This window comes from Lissotriton helveticus, chromosome 6, assembly GCF_964261635.1.
Source record: "Lissotriton helveticus chromosome 6, aLisHel1.1, whole genome shotgun sequence".
NCBI classification, from domain to species: domain Eukaryota; kingdom Metazoa; phylum Chordata; class Amphibia; order Caudata; family Salamandridae; genus Lissotriton; species Lissotriton helveticus.
The window spans coordinates 1191572622-1191585177 of record NC_136067.1 but is presented as its reverse complement, the minus strand read 5'-3'; positions in this window follow the sequence as shown (position 1 = coordinate 1191585177).

Here is a 12556-nt window from a genome sequence, read left to right as displayed (position 1 = left end):
AGAGGAGGTTCCGGTGGCCATACAGCGGGCTAGATAGGAGACACAGTTGTGTGCCCACAACTGAGGATATGCAGTTCTAAAGGAGCCTGATCAGCAATCCCCAAAGCCAGGATTCCTGCAACAGAGGAGCTGTGGGCCTTGCAGGGGAGGGGAGGGGCCAGTGTTTGTGCTATGCTGCCCCAGCTAAGCTGTCCCACCGCCCAGTATTAATACCCAACCAGCAAAGTGATCTTGCAAGGGATACCTGGGGAGCCTGTGGGTGCGCCTGGGTCCTATGCGTGCCACCCGAATGCCTATCAGTCATGAGAGTAACCTGGGTCACTGCGCAGGGGTGGCACATGGAGAGTCACCATACCGGACCTGCATTGAAGGGCCCCCATAGGATGCTCTTATGCAGCCTTGTTTGTAGGAGGATTGTGATGCCCCAGAGAGCTCTCTTGGTGAGCCACGCTTCTTGAGGGTGTGGACATTCTCCTAAGTGAGAGTGTGGTTTGATCTTGCTCTCTTCCCTTTCTGGGGCCTCAGTGGGTGGTGGGTCCCCTGATGGTTGTCTTTATTCCGCAATATCCAGCTGGAGATAATGCTTCCCCTGCATCTTTAAATCCTGGGTGGGATTTATGGCCCTGATGCATAGGACTGCTACTTTCCTTGATTGTGCTTCACCCTGGTTGGGCACTTGTGCTGACTAGGGCTGTAGGAGTTAATGAGGGTGCCATGAGTAGATATAAACCTACTCCCCAGCTAGCCTAGGGCTGCGCTGACAAGTTCACATGGCTCACATCGCACCCGAAAAGAGACTCACCTGGTCCCGCACCACCTTCTGTTACACAAGTGACATCAATTCTCCAAGCGATCCAAGACTTACGGTCCTCCATGCAAAGGAGGATCAATGAGCTCAGTCTTGACATTTCTCTGCTCCAACAAATTCTGAGTAAAGAACCAATGGGGTCACGGGGGTTGAGGAATGAATCTCTAGTGTGGAGGATACTGTTTGTGACTTTCAGGCAAAACTTTTGGGCATCTGCTAGAAGCTCGTGTGAAGGACCCTGACGGTCACTCTTGGTGTAATACCATTCAAACTGTGGGGGTCCCGGAGGGGGCAGAAGGAACTGCACCTATGCATTTCATCATGACTTGGTTGAAGTCCTGGGTACAGTTCAGGATGTCTCTCTAAGTTTCTTGGTCAATTGAGCCTACAGGTGCCTGATACCTTCCCCCTACCGTGGGAACAGCTGTGACCCTTGATTGACCATATTTTGAACTAGGCAGACCGGGATGCCATGCTGAAGCCCTCTCGCCAAGTGGGCACACTACCCTGTGGCTCGGCAAAAGTTATGGTGTTCCCTGACCCTCCATTGAAAGCCTAACCACAACGTTGCTCCTACTGCAGAAAAGCACAAACTGCGAGTCATGCTAATCAAATCTGTTCTTCTCTACCCAGCTTGCCTCAAAGTCCTTTTAAAGGATATGTTCTTGTTCTTTGATGCACTGGAAAGTGCTTGGGGCTGAGTGAAGGAGTGGCCACACGTTGGGCAGCGGTGCTCTCCACCTATGGATGTGCAGGAATATACAACGTACTCTGGCTCCAGGAGACAGCAGCCATGACAAAACCAGAGGAACAACCAGCACCATTTGCCCGAAGAGGCACCTGTCCTTAGCCCCAAGCAGTATCGCCCCTAGTCTACAGAAGCCACTCCAGTGGACACAGATTTTGCAGCCTCTCAAGAACCCAGCTGAGACCTTAGTGACATTTGGGATAATTATGTAATCTGTATTTGTGCTTTTCTTATGGTGGGATTGGGTAGCCAGTGGTGGTGAATCTTGCTTTACAGAACATACCTATTAGTTAAGGGGTTGTATTGAAATGGTTTTGGTTGGGTCACTGGCTGCCTTTGAATTGGGGGGCGAGCAGTTCAACACCAGTGCCACAGGGTTTGGGGGTAGGTGGCAGCTACTTGTAGGTAGGTTTATGTTCCACACACAGCTAAAAGGCGGCCTTTGCCAGGGGCCCATGGCCTGGCTCATAGGGCGCTGCAAAACCATTGAATTGTTATTGCAATATGGATAGACACACACTGGAAACACATAGGCCCTCAGCCCAGAGGTTAGGTAATTGGTACTGGAACATTAGTAGTCTAGTGAACAAGGTAAAGACGGAGGTAGTTATAGGTTATCTACAGTGGCATGGCCAGAGTTGGTCCTCATCAGGAGACACATCTTATGAGGAACTCATGAAAAACATTTAAAAGGGGGCACTGTAGTATGATGGCCCATGTGAGTTTACAAAGGATTGAAGAGGGTGGCCATCTTGATCAAGTGGTTATTCCACTTCATGGAGGGTAAGACAAAGGTGGACCTTCTAGGAAGATTTGTGGAAGTAACGGGCATATGGAACAACAAACAGCTCACCCTGATTTTGGTAAATATTCCTCCCCAGCTTCAGTGCCTGCCCTAGAAGAGATTGGAACTCAATTGTTACACCTCCCAGAAAGGTTATTGGTTTTAGCGGGAAACCTGAACCACTCCCTATCGGCTAAACTTGATCGATCACGCCATGATGATGGGAGAGGGGCGATGCAGCTGGAGAGGTTCTTGGAAGCCATGGAATTGGTGGCGGTCCAGCGGATGCACCATCCCATCACCATGCAATTCCTTTTTACTCAGGGTACATCACAGCTTTTCTCATATAGACCATTCCCTTACCACTGACATATCGGCAGCTGGTTCTGGAAAAGGAATATCTGACCATTCCACTATGTGGGTGGATCTACTGGGCTGAGTGCCGCGGCTTCCCACGTGTGGAGGTTGGATCCCAGGATCCTGAAAGACTGGAAAGGGATGACAAAACTTAAAGAAGAGACCATAACCAAATTCTTGGACAATATAGATTCAGTTCAGTACCCTGTGACCCTGTGGGAGATCTACAAGACTGCCATTATGGATCAGGAAATATTGGTAATGATGGCCAAGCACCAAGACTGAATTGCAGCGGCAGAACAGGTGGAGTAAGACATTATTGGGCTAGAACTGTTGTAAACTGTCACTCCAGATTTGCCAAACAAACTTACCCTCTGTCTAAAGCAAACAGAATTCCAGGACCTCATGCATAATGAAGCCAGGATCCATTACCTGGCTGCTCAAGGACATGTGTATGACATTGGTGACAAAGCGGGTATGCTTTGGCATGGCTGCGGAAAAGAGATAGGGGCACTTACTGGGTGACCTCCCTTAAAGGTGCACATAGGGAGACAATAACGGCCATACTGAGGTGGCCACAAGATTTTCAGACAGCTACCAAGCCCTATACCAATCAACAACTCAAAAAGATATGGAAGTGGTGCAGGACTTTCTAAGAAACATCCCCTGAGACCAGACTGACGCTTGAGGCAGACTAACTGAGCTGAAGGTTGCTGAAGCTACTAATTTGATAAGAGGGCTGGACCCAATGGGAAACCGAATGGATTACAATAAAGGTATGGCAAGCAAAGTAACAATGCACTTCTTCGCCATATTCAAGGGGGCCCGGAACGCTAGGATACTACCTTATTACCTTTGCATGGCCACAATTGTAATTACACAAAAAAACTTCTGAATAAAAATGAGTGCACCGCCTACAAGCCACTTTTCTTGTTTGACATCGAGACAAAAATGTTGGCAACACTACTGGCTCTGTGCCTCGGACAGGTTGATTTTATGTTAGTGTACACAGATCAGTCAAGCTTCATGCCAGACTGCCAGACATTTTAATCTCAGACAATGTTTCAGTTGCATGGAATATACCAAATACACTACAACACCGACAGCTATCTTCTCATTGGATGCTGCTGAGTCATTTGACACACTCGAGTGGACATATATGGATGAGGTCCTGTTATGTAGGGGCTTCTGCCCTAACTTTCTCGACTGGGTGGATTTGTTCACTGGCCAGAGTCAGGTTAAATGGTTTGTACTCCAAACAGTTCCACCTGGGCAGGGGAATAGACATGTCTTCTATCCACAATGATCTTCACTTTGGCACTGAAACCATTTGCCTGCTGGGTAGAGGTGACACTCTGATACAGAGGCTGAACTGGGGGGCATCTCTACACACAGGTGACATCCTACTCAATCTGGCAGACCTGGAGTTGACCTCAGACCATTTGTTACAAATGTTTTATTTGGGGACTATTTTGGCCACCAAAACAACTGTGAGAAATCAGGTACTATACCCTCTGTCCGGGCAGTTCACATTAAACATGTTACGGTGCCCTAGCCCCATGGACACAGGCGGTTTCATGTATTTAGGGATATATGTCACCAGAGATCATGAAGAATTCTTTTAAAAAAAACTATACTCAGTCTGTGACCTATTACGCAACGCTGTCTCACACTGGTGTGATTTGCCACAGTCGCTCTTGGGAAAGGTGCCAATGCTGAAGTGGCATGCCTGCCTAAATACATGGATAGACTCCATAACACTCACTAAAGCACAGCTTTCCAAACTTTTCATGTTGGTGACACACTTTTTCGACAAGCATCATTTTGCAACATGGTAATACAAGCTAGCGTAGCGAGGGAGCCAGAACCACTTAAGGGGAGTTCTCCCCCGTGACAATTGTGAAAAAATAGTGGGCAAATAGTGCATTTTCAAGCAAATTTGAGGAAGCAGGAAGGTTAATAAAGCAACTGTGAATATGTTCTAAGAAAGACAGTGACTGGCAAACCTGGGTGTAAGGTTAGGTTTTTGCCTGAAACAAGAATATAATCATGCACACATTGACACATGCCCCAGTGATTTACGGCACAAAAAGGACAAGTGCACGCACTGCCAACCCTTTCAACCATGCACAAAGACCGCTTGCTGCCTTGCTGAATGAGTTATACAAAAATCTGTTCAGGAAGGGGGAATTGTGAGTGGTAAAACAATCATGCAACTTATCAGCCGGTCTCTGCGCATTGAACTCAGGTGGGACCGCTTTCCTCAGCGCATCGCACCAAAAGCCAACAGAAAATATGACGAGTCACATGTTTTTCCATTCAGCACTTTAAGGTCAAATTAACTGCATAGAAGAGATAATGAAAAATACATATATGTCATAGAAATTGTAAATATCAAAATATATGAAGAGACAACATATCTCACGAAAACCATCCATTGATTTAAATAAAAAAACATATGGATTTCTGATGCAATCATAGTCTTGGATTTCAACATTTGGGAAGAACCAAATTTTGTGGCAAGGGTGACTAAATTATGCCGCAAGAAAAGGCACATTTGTGGTAGTATTACTTCAATATTTTGTAATGTTCACTCATGTTAAGACTCCCTTCTGCTGTAGAGACACATGGGGGCACCAGTTTAACACCCAAATAGAGCGATAAGCGACTGAAAGATGACCAGTCAAGCTTTGCGGGAGGTTTTCCAGTGTGCGTAACATGAATAGTGAGATTTTCCGTAACTTTTTATATATTTGAGCTAGGAATTTTTATTTTGTTAAGAAAACATCCATCTCTTTTATTAAACTTCGCCGAAGTAGTGTTTTGCGGAATGGCAATATGCAAATGAGGGCCTCTTTTTTAGCATGCCCAGGCCGATTTTTAAACCCAATCCAACCCTGGCGAGAGAAATGCAGACCTCAAGTCTCACACATTAAGAATGAGACTCGAGTATTTGGAGTGTGTGTTCAGCTCTCAATATCGTTGAGGAACTCTGTGCAGCAATTTACTGATGACTTCTCAATAGTTCACAGGGAAGATTTTATACAAGTTCTATATGACAGAACAATAGTATTCAAGTCATGAGTGCAGCTGCAGACTCATCCATACTGGCTGCACATGGATATTGCAGCACAAAAAGATGGACGAAATGCTGAACTTTGTCAAACATTCACCACTAGTCACAGAGCTGAGTTTTTTTATTTAAAGACATCTAGTATAGTTTACTGCAGAGCAAAACAGCAACACAAGAGAAAATGATATGAGACTCACAGCCATCCACCAACATTTGACATGTATAACTAAGTTATTGTAGATCAACCCCCATAGAAAGAAATCATGTACATTATATCTCAATACACCCCAGCACCCATAACGGGAGTACCTCACCTTGTCCTCAGAAGAAAAGTCCAACAAATTTAGTCAACAGCACCCCCCAAACCTGCAGATCATCTTCCACTTTATCATCATTTCTACATTTTATGGAAACGTACTTTCTCAACTACTGCCTACTCACACACATCCCTCTCCCAAACATCGAGACTAGGCCCACCCTGCCTCATCCAGGTAAATGCAACTCTCCTCTTTGCTAACAACAATAGCAAATGCAAACATTTTAATTCCATCTTTCTGCCTTTATGCTTTTTAATAGCGCCCAACAGGCAAACAACCGGGTCCAGCTCCATCTCAGCAGCAATGACCGTGGCCCCCTTCCTAACTACAGATTCCCAGGCAAGGTGCAGAAACGACGTCACCTGTGCCTGACACCGGTAACAACTTTTAGGCCTACTGGGGTCAATCTGTGAGGCAGAACTGGAGTGATATACGTACGGTGCAAGAAATTAAAACTGATCAAATTAATACACTATGAAAGCGATCCCACCCCGGGGGAATGGGGGAGCCCTCATTCAGGCCTCTTCATTCATGCCCTTTTGGATACCTCGTAGTGCTGCTCCACTGCTTCTGGAAGCTTAACGTACTGAAGCTTGTGCCATTTTATTTAAATGTGCTATCTTTCTCTGATGTTTTCCATGTTTTCTATTTCCATGGGCATTTATTTATGTTCTTCACCACATTTGTCTGCTCAGTATCAGCTAGTCTGCAGAAACTGGTCTACACTCTCTTCATGATTATCCATGCCTAAAACTCCCTCAGCAGTGCTCTGCACAACTTTACCTTCCACACATTCTCCCATCACTAATGGTTGCACCCTTTCAGTTACTCTTAGCATACCCATGGCTATTTACTGTGTGCTCAATGGGATATATTAAGGCCAAGCTTAGTACACAACCTCAGTCATGCTGTCTGCACTCTACCCCTCACAGTACTCCCATCAGCCAGGTCACAAGTGCTCACCTCCCATCAGCAGATCCACACATACTCAGCTGCGCCCCCTCCCCCCACTATGTAAGCTGGGCCATATGCACTTCCCATTTTGCCTCTATATAAGATGGACTGCACACGCTTTCCCCTCTGCCCCAGTATAAGTCGGGCCACACCCGATTCCCCCTCCGCCCCTATTTAAGTCAGGCTGTGCACGCTTACCCCTCTTCCCTCATATAATTCGGGCCGCACGCACTTCCCCCTCCAGCCCTATATAAGCCGGGCCTTGCCTGTTTCCCTCTTCGCTCCTATATAAGCCGAGACACTCGTGCTCACCTATTCTGCCTGCTCCACAACACCAAGCTCATGTATGTTTCAGGGTAAAGAATAGAGCATTTTCCTCATGAAAAGGAGGAAAAAAGATGCCTGTACATTAAAAGGCAGCTGGGTACACACTAACAGACTTAAGGTTGGTTAGAAAAACACAAAATCAATGCAAAGAGGCTTTGTAGATCCATGCTAGTTTGCACACACTCAGACTTGCTTTGCTAGTCTTAACCCATGCCACATGCAATATTAGCAGCACTCCATCCAATATGTGCCACAATCAGTGGACCAGTAAACCATCAGTCATTCTCAGCACACTTTAAGATATGTGTGTGCACCTCCTGCTCATATATGATTCACAGAACAGAAGCAGAGAACCCTCTTATCTGGGGGTTTGGGAAAGTACGGAAGATGCTTCTGGATGGGAGGAAGCTGGAGACACACTAAAGGTCTTGGGGAAGGTTAGAGAGACAGAGATGGAAGATACTTTGAAGGAACTGTGCAGGAAGTTTGTCCAGGGAGTTCACAACGAAAAAAAGTTGAATCTTCTGCTAGTGTGCTATGACTTTTGTTACGTGCAGCAGGAATTAACGCACACTGAAATGATCTAAAGAGCACTGCATTGAAAGCCACAGAAGCTGAGACTTAGGCCTACATTGTGTGCCTGCTAATTATAATTGGTAATTGAACTGAGTCAGTTCTGCAGTGACACAACTTGGGGACATGGGGCTAGATGTAGGTAAATCTTTTTTACCGATTCTAAAATGCCGAATTTTACTGATTCGGTATTTTAGAATCGGTAAATTAGATGTAGGTAATAATTCGGTATTTTTTACTGAATCGGTTAGATTCAGTAATTACCGAATTGGTATTTACCGATTCAGTATTTCCCATTGATTCCTATGGGCCTGAAGGCCCATAGGAATGAATGTCAATTACCGAATCGGTAATTACCGATTCGGTAAATACCGAATAATTCAAGGGTGGCAGGGTGTCACTTTGACACCCTGTGGCACCCCTGATTAGTGCTTGTGTGCCATGTGGCACACATACATGCCCTAAGGGCATGTATGTGTGCCACATGGCACAGGTGTAAATGCACATATTTGCATTTACATAGGAATTCGTTATTTACCACCAACTAATAGTTGGTGGTAAATAACGAATCCTTAAAGCCCTGTAGCACTGTTTACAGTGCTACCTACATCTCAAAACACAGATTCTGTAATTTTACCGAATCTGTAATTTTACCGAATCGGTAAAATTACTGATCCGATAAAATTACCGATTCAGTAAATTTACCGAATCTGTGTTTAATGCCCTACATCTCAGTATCCAAATACCGGTTGGTAACGGCCGAAAATTGGTATTTTCGGCCGTTACCGACCGGTATTTGGATACCTACATCTGGCCCATGGTCTTTTATTAAAGGGCCCAGAGCTCCAGTCCAACTTTTAATACTCCTACATAGCACCCCGTTCATATTCTCAACTTGTGGCTACCAGATATCTCCTTCAGGGCCAGCAATTACTTCTGTCGCTCTTAAAACAGAGATTTGCTTAACTTGGTACCACATGGATTATCGCGTCATTTGCCAATCTCTTTGTTTCCATGCATCTTGCATTGATTTTTCCCGAACTCGACATGGCGGCAGTAAAGGTGTAATAAAGCATTTGGCACAGTGTTTTTAAAATGCATCACTTGATATTTTTCATTTCGGTTTCTCCATCATCGTAACAATGTCCCCCGTCCTGACTCAATATACAGGGCTGTCGAACCTCCCACCTTGAAAATATCATGTGATATTGCACAAAGCATCTCATGCTGTCCCCTGCATGAATTTCGGATCCCTGAAAATGCCCTCTCAATTTTCAGACAGATGAATGTCTGACTCTGCCGGATTATACTCTCAGTAACTCTAAGAGACACTCTGCCCAAAATTTGCAGTGGTGTAAAAAAAAGTAAGGCAAAGAGTACGAACATCCCAGCAGCCTCCCATTAGCTCCCTCTCCTCTTCATCTTTGTGTTGCTCTTTATCTTCATCTTGCTCTTCATCTTCGTCGGGACTTACAGCCATCGCCTCACCCGAGGGGACAGACTGCAACTGTCTTCTGTCCTCTTCGCTGCTTACCGTCTGCTTGGGTAGAGTCTGTCCTCCATAGCAGTAGGGGGCGGTAGATAGACCACTGTATGTGAACAGCACGTGACCCTGTACGAAAGCCACTGATTGGCTGCTGCAGAGCGGGCAGTACAGGAACTTCACAACATGCCTGGGAGACATGGCCAACATGTCCAGGATACAGTCACAGCAGAAGACCCTGCCCATCCTGGGGGAGGAGGCTTGGCACTCCAACATCCTTGGCTTCGGGTCGCTCCCCTCAAAGTAAACCTCACACAGTGGGCCTATTTCCGGCGGAAGGTCGGGCCCACTCTGGCGTTGGCATCCCTTGATCATCCCTCCCGCCTCCTGAGAACCGTCCTGCAGGAGTTCCAAGATCCGGGTGTACACTGTCCAGCTGCTTGCTGAATGGGTCCTGCAGAAAGGGCACACGATCTTGCCCCCGGTGGGAGGAAGGGATTGCTTAAAACACATTCTGGCTTAAAACAACCCATCAGGCAGAAAGGCATGCATTATGCCCTACCTACCTCAGAACTTGAACACCCGTACTTGGCTTACCATGCGGCCACCGGACTGTTCTCAGGTCCACCAATTCCTCCCTAGGCTCTGCGGACTGAACTGCACATGTGCCATGCGTGGCACGCACACGCTCACCTAACAGTCTCCTCCTTTCTCCAAGTATGTCTGGAATAGTACTGGCGTCATCCCGCGACACAACCACCATTTGCAGGCAAAACAGTACCCTGTCGCGACACAGGGTTTGGAAAGCTCTGCCCTAAAGTATACTGCCAGAGTTCTTCAGACAGAGACTGAGCTGGGAACATTACTCTGGGAAGGGAAACAGGCCCAATTGTTTTGGGGAAATTGACCTATGGGGGGGGCATTGCCCTTCCCAACATACAAGCGTATTACTGGGCCTCACAACTGGTTACAATTAATGACCAGACCTTTTCTCCTTTAAATGAACCCTCAATAGATAGGGTAGATAGACACGCGATGGGCTCTGGAGGTTATCAGACCATGCTGCAAAAACATGTGAGCCGGGCCTCACCGCCACAACACACCCCGACAGTACTCCAAATCTGGGATAGAACATTAAGGCAGCTAAAGTGGGATAAGACCCTAACAAAGGTAACACCAAAGGGCTTCATGAATTGATATTTGATTGGCATTAGTAGGCGAGGAGATATGCGGGGGTCATAAAATATTGGGGGACTTTCAAAGGGAGTTCGACTTGGCAGAAGTTCAGGTTCCTACAATTGTACCATGCTCTGTTGACTCATGTCTCCAGGGATGACCTTTTTGTGGACGCATTGCCTCTTGAAGATGGACTCCTTGTAGCATCAATTCAACATGTCTCACCTACCAAAAATTATACACCATAACCCCAACCATTAGTAGATCTTAAGGCAATTGGAGGAAGATCTGGGTCCTTTTGAGGAAGTGGAGTGAGAGGAAGTGCTGACTGCACCATGGGAGGCTGCCGTCCTTGTGAGCTTGTGCCTTGGGCAGTTAAAGATCCTGCACAATATGTACCTGACTAGGGTGTTTCTGGGTAGGATTGTACGTGCCACGAATGACTGCTATCTCTGTAGCTGTGAACAGAGAGGAACTATGTTACACACGTTTTGGGATTGCCCAGTAATGGGGAAATTCTGGTTTGGGCTGGAACAATGCCTAATTGATAATACTGATCTACAAGGGCCGCTATCAACCAAAATGGTGATACTGGATATCTGGGGAGATGTAGCTATTCAGTGATATGTTAAGATTTTTGCAGGTTGGGTTTTATGGTGGCTACCAGAAATGTAGTCCAACGGTTGGGGTCCCTCGATGCTCGCGACCTGGAGCATTGTAAAATGGAAATGGAGTGGTGCTCCCTTCCTGAAAAGCAAGTCTACGAAAGTAAGGCTGTCCAAAAAAAGTGGGAGCAGGATTGGCAAGGATAGAAAAGTAGGGAATGTCCAAAAAAGTGAGAGCGGGTCTGGCGGCCATGGGCCATATTGCTGGATGTGACTTGAGTCTGCTGAACCCACAAGATCTACTGCATTAAGGGGGAAGAGTGGTTTATCCTTGAAGGATTGGGTCTGTGACTCAGTGCCTTCTATAATTTGTGTCATATTCACTACAGGCTTGCTGCAATTCTGAGGTGAACCATGTGTTTCTCTTTGTTTAAAATGTTCAACAAGAGGCGCGCGATGCGGCGAGATAAGATGGCCGCACCCTGAGCAGCTCCGCGCTGATGAGCAGCGATCGATAATAAAGGGCCCGTTTTGCGGCAGCGTTTCTTCTTTGAATAGGTGGGTTCGGACGTCGGAAGCATCCCTCTGCACATGGGTATGCTTTTCAAGTTCAGTATGCATCTCTTTAGCCCGTTTTTGGCCGAAATGCGTTCTATTCAGTAACGCCCGCCATTTTGTTTTCTCATTCCAATTTTTGTCGTGGCGTTTTTTCTCCTCTATTGCCGCTTCTACACCTTATGGCTTTCTGGCTCCTCAGCAAGTTTTCCTGGATTCAATGCCCTTACTTACCTGATATTTTGTTTTGAGTGTAAGCTTTTGGCGCATCTTTTTTGTGGCTTCCGCATTACCTCAGCTCACGCATGCGCAATGCCTCTTCAGTGTTCAGGACTTCTCTCTTTGCGCTGCCACAAGTTGTCATATCTTCATAGAGGCACTGCCCCAATTCACTAACTCTGCTCTACATATTGTTCAGTATTTCGCATCTCTTCACATCTGTTCTCTTCGGACCACTCATTTTCATGGCTGCTGCCTCTGTGGTTTGTGTGCTGCTAGCCTGTTATTTGGTGGTTCCCCTGCAATTCCTGGTGTTCCCTACCATCTGGTCTCGCCGGAGCTTCGAGACTCAATTGCACAATGGAATCCCAACACACGTCTAAGCTTCATGGCGCCTCTTCTGCTGCACGCAAGGATTCGGCAACCACAGCCAAACGCCTTAAAAAAGATCCTCCATCTCCGTCTAAGTACCCCCTCCCTGTCACGCTGGAGGACATTATGGAGGAATTACGGCTCATACGTCCTTTCATTACTGATACTACCACAACGCTCCGGAGACTTGATGATAAGTGGTCTA